Genomic DNA, 17456 nt, shown 5'->3' with positions numbered 1-17456 from the left:
AGAAGAAAAGAGCTTTTTAGCTAGACCTCATCCTACGATTCCAACAATCTATTTCTTGCCTAAAATACACAAGGTCTTTTGCAAACTACATCAGGTTCAGCCCATCATAAGTGGGATTGGTTGGGTGACAGAGCGGCTGGCACAATATATTGACAATGCCATCAAAGATCTGGTTCCCCTGTTACCTGCCTATTTGAAAGATACCAAACATACTTTGACAATCCTGCAATCACTCTCCTGGAAATCAAGCTACCAACTGGCAAGTTTGGATGTTAAATCACTCTATACATCCATAAGACATGAATTGGCACTTGACACAAATGATTTCACCTTTCACCATTCAGCTACCTACCAACAACATGTCAATATGATCAAAGCCTTCTTAGACTTCACTCTTAATCATAATCAGTTTCTGTTCAATTGGCAATACTTTCGCCAAACACAGGGAGTTGCCATGGGGGCAAGATATGGGCCATCATTGGCCAATTTGTTTATGAGCTACTTTGAAAACTCATATATCTATGGTGACCATGAATTCCAGTCAGACATGTTTACATGGAAAAGGTATATAGATGATGTGATCATAATTTAGAATGGGACATCAGAACTTGCAGACTTCAGACACTATCTGAATAACCAATTTGGTATAGAATTTTCTGCAATGCTAATAGTACCTCTGTAGAGTTTTTGGATCTCAAAATTGAAATACTTGACAATACCCTACATACAAGTACTTTTCAGAAAGCAACATCTTTGAATGCAACATTACAAGCCACAAATTGCCATAGGAAATCTGTAATCTCCAATAATCTGTTAGAGGGATTCTTCAGAGCCAAAAGGAATTGCAGCACCCCTCCTGCCTATTAACTTTAATCTGACTTTATCAAAAAGAGTTTCAAAGAAAGAGGGTAAACATCTCAATGTATCAATAAAGGTCTGCATAAGACCATCTCCAGCACACAAGCAAGTCTCTTAGAGATTACAATTCGGAAAAAAAGTGAAGACAACGGATGAGGTGATGTTTATCACTAAATATGTTCAAGACAGTGGACTGCTATATAAATTATTGAATAAACATTGGCACCTGCTTAAGATAGACTCAGATCTGGCCACATACATCACTGAGAGACCCAAATTGATATTCACTAGAAACAAGACCTTGCAACACAAATTGAGCCCATCCTTTTTTGAAGCTCAAAAAGTGGTGAGCACGCATTTGTAGTGGCTTAAGGGTACTCCAGAAGCTTTTCACAAATGTGGATTTTGTAACTTCTGTCAATATGCAATGTCACCAGTCAGGGACTTTAATTGTCATCAAGGATTGTCCTTTAGGATTCATGATCAAATTAATTGTAGGTCCAAGTACATCGTATATGCTATTTTATGTGTGTGCATACTGGTATATGTTGAAAGCACCATACGGGAACTGCGAGTACGGATACAGGAGCATTTAAACAACCTCAAAGGACAGGACCCATAGTTGCCACTTGCCTTGCATTGGCAAACGACACATCAAGGATATCCAGTTTGTTGAACTCCAACAGGCACAACAGCATGCTAGAGGAGGAGATTGAGAGCATTTTCTCCGGCAGCTGGAGGCATGCATGATTTGCAGACTCAGGTGTACCACACTAGGTCTAAATCAAGACCATGAGCTGAATGTATTTCTCTAAACAATAGACACAATCAGATTTCAGATCTATTTCTCTTTTGTGTTGGAATGGTTCCATTATGGTCTCAATGTTGTGGTAAATTTATGTTCAGAACTAGAGGGTTTCTATTGACAGCAACATAATGGGCACACTAAAAATATTTTATGACATCAATCAACTAAATTTTATCATACCACTAGTGGGTTGTCAGGTTCATCCCCTCAGCAGCATTATGCATATGCATAGGCTAATGAATTGGGTTCAGCAATCACGTTCTCAGTATGCATAGTTCACTAACCAATTATTATTTATTACTGCTATTTAGATTAGGAATGATAGGAAGTATGGTCATTCCAAATAACAGGTTTGACTTTTTTCTCCAGTTTTTCCTAACATTTTTATTAATTACGGGGTGTCCTTTATCTTTATTTTTCCTTAATGTTACATACTGCGCAGTCTTTCCTATAATTATAATTAATTACGGGGTACCCTCTAGTTTTTATTGTTATTTTTCCCTAATAATACATACTGCACTTATACAAATAGCTTGGCAGATCAATTGATTAGGAAACGCATGTTCTGACAGAACAGCAGCATCAGCTGTTCTCAGGTTTTACGGGCTAAATGAGAGTGGAAACGAACATACTCACATGACCACGCGAACATACCGACGTCATGACGCAAATGCGATCACGTGAGAACTTGGATCACGATCATGTGACCTTGTTACCAGTTGGAGCAAAGCTTTTCAGTGCATACCAGCGGCAGACCCGACTTTCCGAATCACTTAGTGGTCATCATATTTCTTGCCATTGAGGCCATGTATTTCAAATAAGTTTTTGGGCACTATCCTGCTAAGAATTTAGTCACCAAGTAACTTTTTACCTCCCCACGTACGGTAACAACTCCAGTTTTTGGAGCCTAATGTTACGTTTTTACAAACTCCACAGGGGACAATTTATTGTGAACCTCAAGGAAGTGGATTTGGACAACATGATTGTTGGGAATTTTGAGCGACCTCAGCAGTAATTTATAGGCCTAGGGTAAATACCAACTGCACTAGCCCCTACTAACCCCTGAGATCCACACTTAACTGGTCTCAATAATAAACATCTTTTGACATTAATTATTTCTGATAGATCAATGGGCAAGTACAAATACTCCAGAGAGGATTGAATACATCCACATCTGATTTAGGCAAGAACATTCAATTGGACTTTAGTGAATATCAACTCAAGTCATATACTATCTCAGTTAGCGGTAAAACACATTCGTTCTGGCATGCATGTGATGTGGGGTTATTAAGGAAACCGATTAGGCACTGCACGTCTAGAGGTGGAAGGACAATGTAGCATGCACTTCGAGGATACTACTTTGGGGATGACAGCCACTGGTCTTTGGAGACAGGTGCCTGTAGTGGTCTAAGCACGCTCGGGTGATATTGCATTGTATCACAGGGTTCACCCTGATTCTAAAGAAGTCAAAATAACAATACAATGGACTGACAATGTTTTCTTTGTTTTGGTTTTCTTTTCTCTAAAATTGAAATATGCCATGGGGGGCAACACTTTGTGAATCATTGTCTATTGTACGTTGACTTTGGGAATGCCTACATATTTGATGCTGATCAATGCTTTGGTAACCAATCAATGCTGATTAATATGTGTCCATCCTTTTGAATAACTTCCATCACGCTTTTTCAACATGTGACTTCTCTATATCTGTTCCTTCCATTATTTTCCCTTCGCTCCCCTTCCCTCTACATAATGTTCTTTATGAACAATGACCAATGGGTATTTCTATTTTTTGATCAGTCAGGGGCATTGTAAGACTTGTGATTTAGAAACTGAAAGCATTTGATACTGGTTGTTGTGTTCAATAGGCCCAGCCTTGAAAAAGATTCAAGGGAACTGAATGTATTGTTTTGTTTAATAGGCCCAAGGATTGAATATGTCCACATCTGATTTAGGGGCATTGTAGGACTTGTGATTTAGAAACTGAAAGCATTTGATACTAGTTTTTGTATTCAATAGGCCCAGCCTTGAAAAGTTTCCAGGGAACTGAATGTATTGTTTGTTTTTAATAGGCCCAGCCTTGAAAAGGACCCAAGAGGCAACTAATAAGACCAACATGTTTAGAATTAAACAAGTTACCCAAAAAGGGCATCTAATTTTGATTGTTGATTGGTTGATTCACATTTTGGAATTAGGGAAAGCGCACACTCCCTACTTAACCTTTCCTGGTCTTTAAAGCTGCTTGAGTGGGCTAATTTAAAAGTTACATTTCACCAAGAAAGAGTTTACCCTATCTTGTTCATGAACACAAATGTGTGGGTTAGCTGGCATAACATATGAAACGTTTTCCCTGCCAGAGAGTGAGGCAAGACTTTGTTTGCTTTGGTTAGAATCCCTATAAAATACATGAAATTCTACTGTGACATGGAAAATTGGCAAGGAAAATGAGTTGTTGTCATTTTGTAAAGATAGAGAATCTATTGAATCTTTGAAACATCTTAGAATGTTGTGTCCAGCTGTAAAAAAGTCATAATCTACCATTTTCCAAGTCTGTGAGTAAAATGGATTTGTTTGATGCGGATATATTTTGGAACAGTTGTCTGAGGGGTTCACCAACCTCTTATGCAATCGCCACTGCAGGGTTTTTAAATTTATTGGGTATCCATGATGATCTGTGATAAATTGCTTTATAGAAATAGCTTTTAATTTTTAAATAAGCGTCCCTTTATGATGGTTGAATGTCCTTGTGTTTTTTAACAATGTTATACGAATTGATGGATAATAATGATATTTTGTATGACGATTAACTAAGATGTAACGTGTTAAATTAATATTTGTATTATATGTCTATGTATGCTGTTTGTTTTTACAATTTTGTTAAGGTTGCGTTTCAACTTAGCCAATAAACACATTAAAACATTATAAAAAAGTAAACATATCACTGCACTAAAATACAAATAGCTATAACCATGGGTACAATCAGCGGGTTCATACCTGCGGCTACCAAAGCCTGCCGGTAAGTACGACATCCAATTGGAGCATGGGTAGCCACGAGTCTGGTCAATTGCCAGTAGCCATGACTACCCGTCACATTTTTCAAGATTCAAAAAGACCTATTGACAAGGTTCAAACAACAAAAAGGTGCATATGAGAGCACAGAATCAAAAACACATGTAGAATTGTGTAGTGTAAAATCAATGAAATATCATGATTAATGTACACAAATTGGTATCGCTATAGCCGCGGATGCAACCATCAAAAATACATGACGTCCAATTAGTTTAGTGGTAACCGCAGATAGAACGCCTCTGATAGGGCACAGCATTTCATTGGCTGCTTTCGTAACAACAGCTATTTATAAAAAAAGGCATCAAAGGTATTTTCCTTTTTCAAAATACTGAAAAAGTTATCTTGGTGTCTCTTAAAAGAGCCGTTGGGTTCTTTTACCAACATATAAGCACAAAAAAAGATGTTCAATCACATACATACTCTTCACCTCTATTACAGTTAAATCAATCTTGGAACATTTCTCTGTGTGCTTTCTTTAGTTTATTAATCAATTTTCTTTTGCTGTGCTTCCTGTCAAAAATATTTCTCCACAATTGAAGCACAAACCTCTCATTTCAAACACTCTAAAATAATATTATTGAACCAACAAACCATTGCAAGTCAATGCTTTGACATCACAGCACTTATGTCCTCAACATCACTATAAACCCCATTCTCATAATTTTCAAATTCTCCAGTCTTCTGAACAATGAAATTCTTCTCCTTCTGAAATTGGCTCCATGTTTCAAATATCCAATGAAACAATAAATATACCCCTAAAACGACACCTCACGCTCAAGCAATATAAATGTACTATTTAGAAATCTCTTAATATAATGATACAATATAATTGATAGTGTTATTGGCATATATAAACATAAATCAAAAAATTACATTCTCTGATAGGTTCAAAAGTTGAACAGCATCTGAGGTACTTGACATCCTATTGGCAGCTGCCCAAAACACTTACAATAAAGAACCAATCAGAAAGAAAATACGAGGAATTCCACATGCTCTCCTCATTTGCTTTTCCTCCATTGCTTATTCTAATATCTGAGGTCACAAGCAGTATTTTTGACAGCCAGAGTAAAATGGAAAATTACATGGAATGGCTAGAGGACAATTATCCTACAGAGGAAGACATTAAAAAAGAAAATGCTGAAGAAAATAAACCAGAAGGAAATATGCCACATTCAGGATTTTGTGAGTCATTCTTTATATTTATGTACAATGGGATAACACAGATATAGTTTATCTAGCTGCTATTAAATGTCTATATAGCCAACAAAATATTGTTAAATTATATTGTAGCTAGAATTGTTTCAAATATTTCAAATATTTTCAAACAGATGAAGAAGTCATTTAAGTATCATGAAGAATTAAACAAGAAGGACCACACTAACTAACCATAAAACTAATCATTGATTCATTAACAGAATTGTCTGAATTAACAGAATTATTCCAACACTTATTTCATATTTAAAAAGAAGTACGATCAATAAAAAAGGACATTAAAAATGTATGGCAAATCATGGAGAGTAAGAATCCAGATAATTGGGCTAAAGAAGATGTATGATGTGTTCAAACTAAAAGAAAAAGAAAAGCCGCAACCACATCCCCCCAAATAAACTGATATTCAACAAACTTTTTTAGCATATTTATTTACCTTTTTCAAGTTTGTACACTTATTTGCATTATTCATGAATAAAAAAGTATTACAAATGTTACAATAACTGTTTTCAAATGCTACAATCAATGCATCTTGAAAAAACTTTCCAAGATGACTACCCGCACAGATTAACATTTTGTTTTCAACAAATGTCCTTCCCGTGGCTGCATGGTATACCCACGTGTAACAACCCAGCACATGGGGTCGATTTGGGTTAGCCACTGACAAACACGCCCAGTCGTTGCTACTCCTAGACACAATCATGAATACACCAATGACGTCCCATTTTGTGTAGCCGCGGCTATAGGATTATGTTTTCTTTAGAAACTGAGTATGGAATATGAATTACATAAGAGACAGTAATGATACAATGGTAGTTAAAAAGAGTTATAGAAAGCACATGATAATAAAGAGAGTATGTCAAATGTGCTAAAATACAGCTCTCAGTATACTCCAAAACAGTCCTTTTAAGGATTACCTATCACATATAAATATACAAATACAATAAAAATCCATCCATCACATATTAATACACAAATACAATTAAATAACAATCAAAATGTTTTTCTAAATTAACTCATCTCTCAGAGCCATGGCTAGAGTATATCAACATTTTCTAGCCGTGTTTAGGAGTCAGTCACATATATTTCCATTCATTTATATATAAGATACTTCTTACAAAGGACTCTGTTGGGTACAAATAGCATACTACATTGAGACCTACAGCTGTGGGTATTGTCCAACAAACCTGTGGCTAAGACCCTCCCCAGTCATTGCTGTGGTTAACCATGCCTCTGAAATCCAACACCCCCATTGGGTGATAACATAGCCACGGTTATTCATCTATGCTTTAAAAAATAATACTATCCTTCTTTTTGTAAAAACAGAATACATAATTAGTTAAAGAGCACTCACTTTAAGAAACACAGTTTAATACACATGTTTTTATGACCCTCATATCTTGTATGCAGTACATCATATGCACATATAACATACAACCTTTGTGCATACAACACTGTTGTTCTCTTTGCACATACTAATCATTGTGAAACACAGCCAACTTGGATTTTAAAAAAACTAGGTGTGAGTGGTAATTGTGCAGATTCAAACTCCCCACATTAAAGGTTCTGCCAGCAACAGCCAGACACTTAAAATGCCTGCAGCACTGCCAAACTCCATTTAAAGAATCATCACAAGTGCTAGAGAGAGTCACAAAGGAGGCTTTTCATAAACTGTCTACAAATGTGCTGCTCCCATCTCCAGCAGTACCACTATGTTTTAAAAATAGGTTGGACTTTCACAGGAGTTAACTGTACAACATCTGGTGCAACTCCACTGGGATTATGAAAAAGATGCAGCTACAACAAAATACAAAAAATAAAAATGACTAAAATGAACTTGAAAAACACCATCAATTGTACTACCTGACAGAAAACACAAAACAGCTAAGAGGACTAAAAATCTGAAAGTGCATTCAAATTAAAACAAATATGATCAAATAAACCTTCAACCTCACTAACATGAAGATAATTTAGACGGGAGACTCCTGATATTTCAATTAAAAATAGTGATTTGATTTACTGTCTCCTGCCTAAAGTAATTGTAACCCCAGTGCAGTCATATGGCAAAATTACATTCTCCCAATTCTGTGATAAAATCTACCTCTCGGGGGCTCCGCAATGTTGGCATGTCTGTATAAATGCCATTGATTCACAGATCTAATTGTGTAGGTCCATGTTAGTGAAAATTAAAAAAGACATAAAGAAATACTTGCCACACAATCAGAGCAGATAAAGAAAATGATCATGAAATCAATCTCATAGCAGTGGTTAATATAACGAACACACACAACACTGCAAATAAACATTAAAATATATAAATATTAGCGCTTACTTTCACATCAGCCACATTCCAGCCATGTACACTGTGATAGCTCTGCAAATAAAACGATGAAACTGCAGGTAGCTTTTATACTTTCCAAAATGAAAACCAGAAAAAGAGGACTATATACTGATAACACTACTAAACCTTAACCACAACCTATCACACGGAGCCACAGAAATAGACAAGTAACAACAGCCAATACCTAACAATGAAACCCACATAAATCTAATTTCTCCCCACGCAGCATCTTCAACACGGATCTTGCTCTGTATCTGTAGTTATACATACATTTTTTACATTTTTGCAAGCTCAAAATTTTTTACATTTTTGCAAGCTCAAAATCAAACTAAGCCGACCTTCAAAACTTCACATGAAATAAGAGAACACTTAAGCAGATAAAATAACACACACCAATACAATTCTGTGCTGTATTATCTACATAACATTATGATTATTGCACAGAAAATTGATGTTTTATAGATGAGTCTCTAAATATAACCCTGCATACTGATATAATTTATAAAATAACGAAAAGCGTTCATGTGCCTAGACGTGGTTATAGAAAAGTCATACATGGGCATGTGGTTTTAGCCGCGGCTATGTGAAAAAACTCTGAATACAAACATGTATGTCTCTCCCAATCCCCCCAAACACTCAATGCAACTATGATGCTACTCCAGCCAAAATGTCAGAAAGTCGCGGCTGCCATACATCCACAAACACACAACATGCCATTACAAAAATATAGCCACAGATGCACATGGAGAAACATTTACCCGCAAGTAGCAACGCAGCGCAGTAGGTGGGCACTGAATAGCCACAGGTAAATATTCAAGTTGTTGATGTTGCTAGACGCAGTCCTCAGTACACCAATCACTCCCCTTTTTTGTATAGTTGTGGCTATGTGAATTTTCTTTAAACAAAATCTGAGTATGGAATATAAATGACAAAAGAGACAGTTGTGGTACAACAGTCCTTAAAAGGTGTCAAGAATTTGTGAAGTTGTGTGCTTTTGATTGTAGAAGTCATTATGTACCATACTTTCATCCTTTGTGTCTAATGCATCCTTTACCTGGATTTGAACCTCATCCACCCTTCCTAACTCCGATTTTCTGGATCCTTACTACAATGTATACCTTGTTTATCATCATCCACTTTAAATAACTCTATGCCATAACATATTAGCAGTTATTTATTGTATATACTTTTTTTCCGCTGGTTTCATGCTGAGAAGTACACTATGGGGGCGATTCATGGAATTATTTGCATGGAAAATAGTGTATTTGCGCACAAAATCTCATGCAAGCGCCCTTTTGTCGATGCATGGAACACAATGCGCAACGCTTAGCAGGGACCAGCAAAGAATTTACCCTATCTAACACATAACTGCGACACCAAGAACGCCTTGTGCTAGACTCCAAGCGAAGGCCCGCCCGTGTCTGCACAGTCACCTAAAAAGAGAATGGAACACATGGAATGTGGAACAACAAGCAAAAATGTGGGCGTTACGAGGGAAGTCCCACAGTAAAATACTCGCCCATATGCGTGCAAAATACCTGTATTCATGGAATTGAACAGGGTACGCCGGCGTGCGGAACAATATGTGCAAATTCTGAAACATGTACGCCACGGGATATCTGGCATAAATGTCAAACAAATGCATAAAAAGCCTGCATGATTAACAAATACACGTTTACAGCTACAATGAATGTACCATTTCTCGCAGCATTGATCGTGGGACAACGCTGGAGGAGGAGGATAGCCAAGGCCCAGATTTGTCTACTAAGGACCATCCTTTTTGGGATGCCTGAGGACCAGGTCTATGGCAAGTATAGGTTTCCACCTCACATCATCTTAGACCAGGTCACGGAGTGGGAAGAAGACATTACATCACCCACCCTGTGCTCCCAAGCACTTAGCCCCTTGTAAAAGGTGCTCACTGTTCTGCACTTTTTGGCCACTGGGTTATTTCATCGGACCACTGCCATAGTCGGAGCATTTCAAAGCTCACACAGTCAAGCTGCCTACACCAGGTGTTGGCAATTATGACTGCGTGCCTCTCAGTCCGCAGGCACGTCCACATGCACCATCAGAACAGCAACAGAAAGGCATCCAGTGGTCCAGGAATTTTATGGGGTGACGCACTTCTCCAAAGTGCTTGGTGCCATTGATTGCACCCATGTCGCTCTACATCCACCTAGGGCAACAGAGCACATTTATCACAATCAGAAACATTGGCACTCCATCAACGTGCAGGTTGTATGTGATGCCAAGGGCATCATTACTTCTGTATATGCTAACTATTGTTTGTTGATGTAGCACACATTGTTGGTATTTTTGCTTATGTCATTGGCAAACATTCGGTCACTGGGGCTTAAGACAAGATAGACAAGATAATGTTGTTAAGCGATTGTTTGTGATTTTACTGATATACACACTTGTAATCTACAAGGGTGTGAAGAACTCAATCATTTTGTGTTTCTTTGAGAAAGGGTTTTATGTATTCGACAACCCTGTTTTTTTGTAGATTCAGCATTGAATGTGTGATAGAGAGTATGTGTATGATTGGTGGAATGAATCTGTGGATGTGAATTTTGTGGCACTTTTTTGGTTTTTATGAGTAAATATCATTTGTATTTTTTTGTTGTAAGAAAATGGATTTTTCTATGTATACAGTGTGTTAGAATTATCTTTCCAACCTCTATGCCGAGGTCCGTTTGTGTTTCTTCTCCTGTTGCTTACCTGGAGGACCTTCAGTGTTACAGGTACCCTTATTATGTAGTTATGGTTAAGTTGCTAATCCCACAGGAAGAGCCCTTTTTGGGTGGCTTATAACTATGCTCCCCCTGGACAAATCCTTACCAAGCTTTGCAAAAAAAGTATATGGACCACTCTGAAAATTTTAGTGAGGTTTGGCTCAGGGGGGGCAAAGTTATAGGGGGGTCCCAAAATTAATTTTTTTCCCATGACATAATGGGAAAAAACGTTCCTGCGCATGCCTACAGCTCAAACCGTTGGACGGATTTGCGGCAGGAGTGGCGGCTTAGTCCAGAAAGCATGCTTTTGTTAATTTGGTGTAAATCCGTACAGTCGTTTTTTTTTAAATGGGTGAAACGTAAGGCAAAAGCAATTGTGTTATCTATGTTCGCTCCACAGACACACTTCCCTGTTTGCTCCACGGATAGGACACCGATTGGATACTCGGCTTACGTCATGTGCGCGGACATTCAACGGACATTCAACGTGTTCACCGATTGGCTGGGGTGGGATGGGGTGGGGTGAGGCGTGAGGCGCATCACATTGTTTTGATGCACCCGCCACCTTGGATTCGCCGACAGCACGGCGGCAAACAGAGGCAAAATGCAATTTTGGGGAGTGTGTTGGTGTGCAGGAGTGATTGGGGACGGTTGAGGAGTAAGAGATGGGTCAAATACTGTATTTGTTTAGGTGGCAGGTGCCCTTGATGTGTTCGCCATGCCCGCGGTATTAGCAGCTGTCCGCTGACATAATTAATGCGCTACTAGCCAATTTACTTTAGTATGATGTTGGTTTTGAGTTGTTAGTACAGCATTGATTATTATTAATATGATCTATAAGCAGCCCACAAACCACAGTTAACATGTTTGGCAGTACAGGTGTGTTATGCTGCGGTGGTTGTGGCTAGGGCCTAGAGTCTTGGGTGCATGGCCGAAGGCCCTAGGCCGTAGGCCATGCACCCAAGACTCTAGGCCCTGGCTACAACCACCGCAGCATAACACACCCATAGAATCAAACACCCATCAAATATGCACAACCCAAAAGTTTGTGTACTGTTTCATTTGAAGAGTTTGTATGTGAAGTTTTTGCTAGGTAATGCAGTTAAGATTGTAGAGTTTGTAACAAGGAGTGCAGTGTTTCTGAGTTTATTTATTGGATACTTACTGGTTGAGTGTGTTGTGGTTGTATGCAGTTTTTTCATGACATGGGTAACTGGACCAGACATAGTTTTTAATCTTCTATCTGTTGGCTTGTTGCAGATTTTTGGGGCACTTAGATACATGTTGGAGTACTCTAACTGTGCACAGTTTTGATGTTGAAGTTTTGCTTATGTTCATACACAGATTACGCATTCAATTTTGCTTTTAAGAATATTAAGTAATCGTTTACAAGATGTGCTGGCAATCTCTGCTTTAGAGTAATGGTACTATCATTACATTTGAACCATCCACAATTCTGTTTCATATATGCAGTGTAGTGACCTGCATTGGTTGTGGCTCCTGCGTGGTAGATTATACCTATTGTTGTGAAGGTTTTCTTACCAAGTGATACTTGACCATGTGTGAATCCTGTCAGTTTACAGTTGTTTTTTGTACCATCTGCATTGTAACATAAAAGCATTACTATTACGTATTTACTATGTGTCTGTATTTGTAAGGTGAAGTGATTATCTAAATTGCAGGTAGTACATAATCTACCATGGTTTGTATTTTGTACAAGTTGCTGAAATGGAATGGATTCACAGTTAGGTATGGATACATACACAATGCGTTCATTAGGGACTTCTTCCTGTGTCACATGGTTGCAGAGAGTGCATGTATGTTTCCACATGTATGAAATCTGCAACATTTTATTTATAGGTATGTTTTTGTTGTCCAGTACTTGTAGTAAGTACATTAGAAAATCGTGTAGATCTTCTTGTGAGTTTATAGTGAATTTGACAATTCCAGCACAGTAGTCCAATTCTTGTCTTATTCCTTGAACACTGTTAGTGTTGTCAGGATTGTTGGTTGCATTTCTATGAGGGACTAACATTTGCAAACACAATTGGTCTGTACTGTGTAAGTAAATGTTCTAAATTATTGGTGGCAATTTGAATAGAATATGTATTGCTACATTTGCATAGCAATTTACAGCAGGAACATTTGAACATTTGAATGGACCTGGAAGTTCTGTGTGGAAGTCATTTGTTTGGAGTGTGTGTTGCTTCTTTGAAGAAGTAGTTGAGTTACTTTGACCACTAGATTCTTGTATGATTGTGGTACTTGATGAAGTATTGGTTTCCTTTTTTTTTCTTTGAAGGAATTGTAGTGATATCCTGTATCGTTTCAGATTAAAGTAGTTTTCTTTTACAACATTTTGCTTGTTGTGGAACAGGATAGGTTTTCAGATGGGGGTGTGGAATGAATGCAGCCTATTGTATTCTAGAATGCAAGGAATATCAGCATTTACTTTACTTGCATCAAAGTTGATTAGAAATAGCCCGTCAAGTGTAAGTAAGCGTTATAGTGCTACGTAACTCATGCCTTCTTTAACGAATGTGCTACCAATATCTATTAATGCTTTATCTAGGGTAAGACCTTCTGATTTGTGTATGGTCACTGTGTATGCTAGAGTTAGTGAAAATTTCTCTCTGCGTACATACATGTTTTTGAAAAGAAGGATGGGGGCTGTTGAGCGTCCTATCCTTTTAACTTCTGATAGTTTGTCAAAGAGAATATTGACAAATTGAATGTTGTTGTCACGTGGGTATGTTTGAAAGCCAACAACTGTACCAAGTTCTCCATTAACTAGTCCTTGCTCCACGTCAAGGTTACGCTTAAGCTTTACTCTACAGTTTAAAGATAATTTTAATATTTTCTCCAAACCAGCTATGTTGGAGATAGAGTTTTCTAAGGTATTTAGTCTTATTGTGGCTTGTTGACACATGGGTAGTGTCATACCATGTACGTCCAGTTTTTCTGTGGAGCAAATTTCAATTATTGGTTGCATTTCTTTTTTCAACATTGTTTCATTGAATTTGGAACAGCTTGCAAGAGTTGGCATCAAGGACATTCAATTGACATTTGTGTGTGCTAATTGTTGCATGACATCAGTAGCACATGAGTTATGGCCATAGAGTGTGCCTGGTTTTTAATATTAATTGTGCTTCTTGAAATAGTACGCTGTATAGGAGGAAAGGTCTTTAGGACCCACCTCCCCCTATATTTCTCACCTACATCAGGCTTATGACTCTCCAGCAGCCATCTATGCACCTGGGCCCGGGATGTGGGATGCCTGCGGGCCGACGCATGAGGCTGCACGGCTCACCCTGTAGCATGATACAGACTCCATTTTGTGATACACCTAGACTCCATTTTGAGTACAACAATCTAGGCCTCAGTGGCACAAGCGGCCTGCAGGGCTGCGGCTCTCCCCACCCAACCGCGAACAGCGAGCCAGGCGCCCCTCACCCTCCTCCCCATGGCGGCTCAGCTGAAGGCCTTTTATCACGAGAGACTAGGCATGAACAAGTAACAGTACAAACACTGTATCTTTCACCTTCCGCAGTACATCATTGACCTGACGATGACCGGACCTTAAACTGGGGTCTGAGAACAACAAAGCTGCCTCTATACAACATGTCCTGTCTCCTCACAGACCCCTGCACCTATAATATATGTTTTGAATAACCCCCAACCCTGTTCCCCGTTTGAATTGCCAGACATAACTGTTAAGCCTGTGTGCCACCCAGCTTTACCCGTGCTGCTAAGCAATTTGTAAGGACGATGAAATAGCCTCAAGTCCATAAGGCTGATTGTTCATATTAAAATGGGTCGACCTTTGCCCATCCCAGAACACCCACATGTAAAGTTATCAAATATATGTATTGTCGAACTTACTGATCAAGGGTTATTGGTGCTACACAAAATATAAAAAGCGATGTTTAAGATCCCTATGCACAATATGATTTCCCATAAAACACGCAAGTTCACAAGTAGATAATTAAGTGTTGCAATATGTACGAATGTCTTCAATTAATAAGCACCGCCTTTATTAATGAGATGTTGTCTGCAGTAATTGTTTAACATTCAAGCATGTACACAAGTCTAATTATAAGTAGACGTTGCAGACTTTCGCCGATGCTGATGTATACGCCAACCTGGTTCTGCCTCACATTTTTATGCTAGCTTTTCCCATGTGTCCCCAAATGCATAACTGTAGCCCAGTGAATGATGTGATGTTAACAAAACCTCTATTGATTCTGTAAATATGGTACCCATGATTTACGAAAAACAAATAGTGTTCATAAGCTCACATGATCATTGCTATTTATATTACACGGCCACAGCAGTGGCCGTGTAGTTATGGTTAAGTTGCTAATCCCGTAGGAAGAGCACATTTTGGGCGGCTTATAACTTCGCTCTCCCTGGACAAATCCTCACCAAACTTTGCAAAAATGTATACGGGCCACTCTGAATTTTTGGGAGGTTTGTTCCAGGGAGGGCAAAGTTATAGGGGTTTCCATAGACTGAATGGGGGAAAAACATTGCTCACGCCTACAGCCCAAACCGCTGGACAGATTTTCACAACGGCAGGAGCAGCGGCTTGGCCCCAAAAGCGTGCTTCCGGAAATTTGGTGAGAATCCGTCCAGTAGTTTTTTAAAAAATGACCAAAAAGTAGGTCACAAATTAGTGATATCTATGTCCAGTCCGCGGACACACTTCCCTGTTCTCTCTGCGGACAGTGTCCTGATTGGCTAATCGGCTTGCGTCATGTCGGCGGACATGCGACGTGTTCACTGATTGGATGGTGAGGAGCGTGAAGTGCGTCCGATTTTTGGAAATGCCCGTCATCTTGGATTCAAGGACAGCGGCCGACATCTGCAGACATCACGGTAAAAACATATGAAAAAACACAGCATTCCACTTGTCAAACTAATCAAATAATCTCTAGGGAGCTGAGGGGTGATGAGGATGGGATGGGATATGGCTGCAAGAAGCAAAAAAAACGGGTGTTTTTTGCTGTGAAAATCCACAAACTGTCCTGATGTTCGCGAACAGTCCTGTGAAAGTTCGCGAACACCTTAGCATTACAGGGTTGGTGAAATGCAGTTCTTGGATGGCTTATAACTTTGATGCCACTTAATGGAACTGCATGAAATCTTGCATGCATATTCCTGGGCTGATTCTGAGAGAGTGTGCAAAGTTTGGTGGGACTCTGTCATGAGGGGGCAAAATTAGAGGGGGTCCAAAAATAATGTAAAGGCTTATAAATGAGGTGCCATTTGACAAATAAACACTTCATTTGGCAAACTGATAATAGATCAAGATATACATGTTTTTCCAAAGTTTGGTGGGATTCTGTCAAGAGGGAGCAAAATTAGAGTGGGGGTCCCAAAATATTGTAAAGGCTTATAAATGTGGTGCCATTTGACAAATCTACACAAAGGTTTGCAAAAAGATTATAGACCTGGATTTAGATGTTTTCGTAAAGTCTGAATGGATTTTGTCAAGTGGGGGCTAAGTTATATGACGATTGTATGTGCATTCATTTGACACTTTTGAAAAAATAAAACTTGGTGGATTTCCAGCAAACTTGCGTAAGGAGCATTGGCAAGGACCTACAAGCATGGTTTTGCAAATGTGCCAGTGTTTTATTATTTGACAAGTGTCATAATCTAGCAACAAAAAATAGCGGTATACCTTTAGTGACTGAGGGGTAGCCTGTGGCCATGGGCAGTGGCCAGATTGTCCGGGTCATGGAATAAGGTCATGAACCGGACAATCTGTCTACTGGCCATGACCACAAGGGACAAAGCATAGGATTAAAGTGGCCATGTCCACCTGGGACTGGCTTTGTGGTAAAGTTATTCAAAATTAGGATAGATTTGAAAGGGAAGAAAAATGTGCTCGTGGTAATATGGTCATAGGGTTCTCTTTTTGCCTTCTGCAGGCTGCTATGGAAAGCAAAGAGGGGCCCATTATGGAACCCTCACCTTCTCTTTCCATGGTGGCCTCCTGGAAAAGGATTTTTCTTCCTACACCGGGACGCTGCAGGTTAGAAGAAAAAACCTATTTTTAGCACCCCGGGTTTTTGCTTTGGGAACCTAGGGCACTAATGGCCTTCATCCCCCATTTCAGGGGCTGGAATGGGGGATAATTGTCCAGAGACCTCGTTATCCACCCTCGCTGCGCTTGGGCTGATAACTTGTGTTGCTGGGCCGGTATCCACCGTTCCAGTCCCTGGAACAGAGGATGAACGCCACAATATTCCCGTTAGCATAACACAAAATGCAAATGGAAATGTTGGAAAATCTTATTTAGTCTATGTACTTTACTGAGAAATATAAAGTAGATGGAGTCTATAAATTCTTTTTTTTTAGTTCTATTTTTTAACTGTGAAAGGTGGTTCCTAAAGGAATATGTCGTTTGTTGTTTTTGGATGTATTT

Source organism: Ambystoma mexicanum, chromosome 5p (genome assembly GCF_040938575.1).
Source record: "Ambystoma mexicanum isolate Mex_15411 chromosome 5p, UKY_AmexF1_1, whole genome shotgun sequence".
Lineage (NCBI taxonomy): Eukaryota > Metazoa > Chordata > Amphibia > Caudata > Ambystomatidae > Ambystoma > Ambystoma mexicanum.
The sequence above is the reverse complement of the archived record's forward strand: the minus strand, read 5'-3'. Positions refer to the sequence as shown.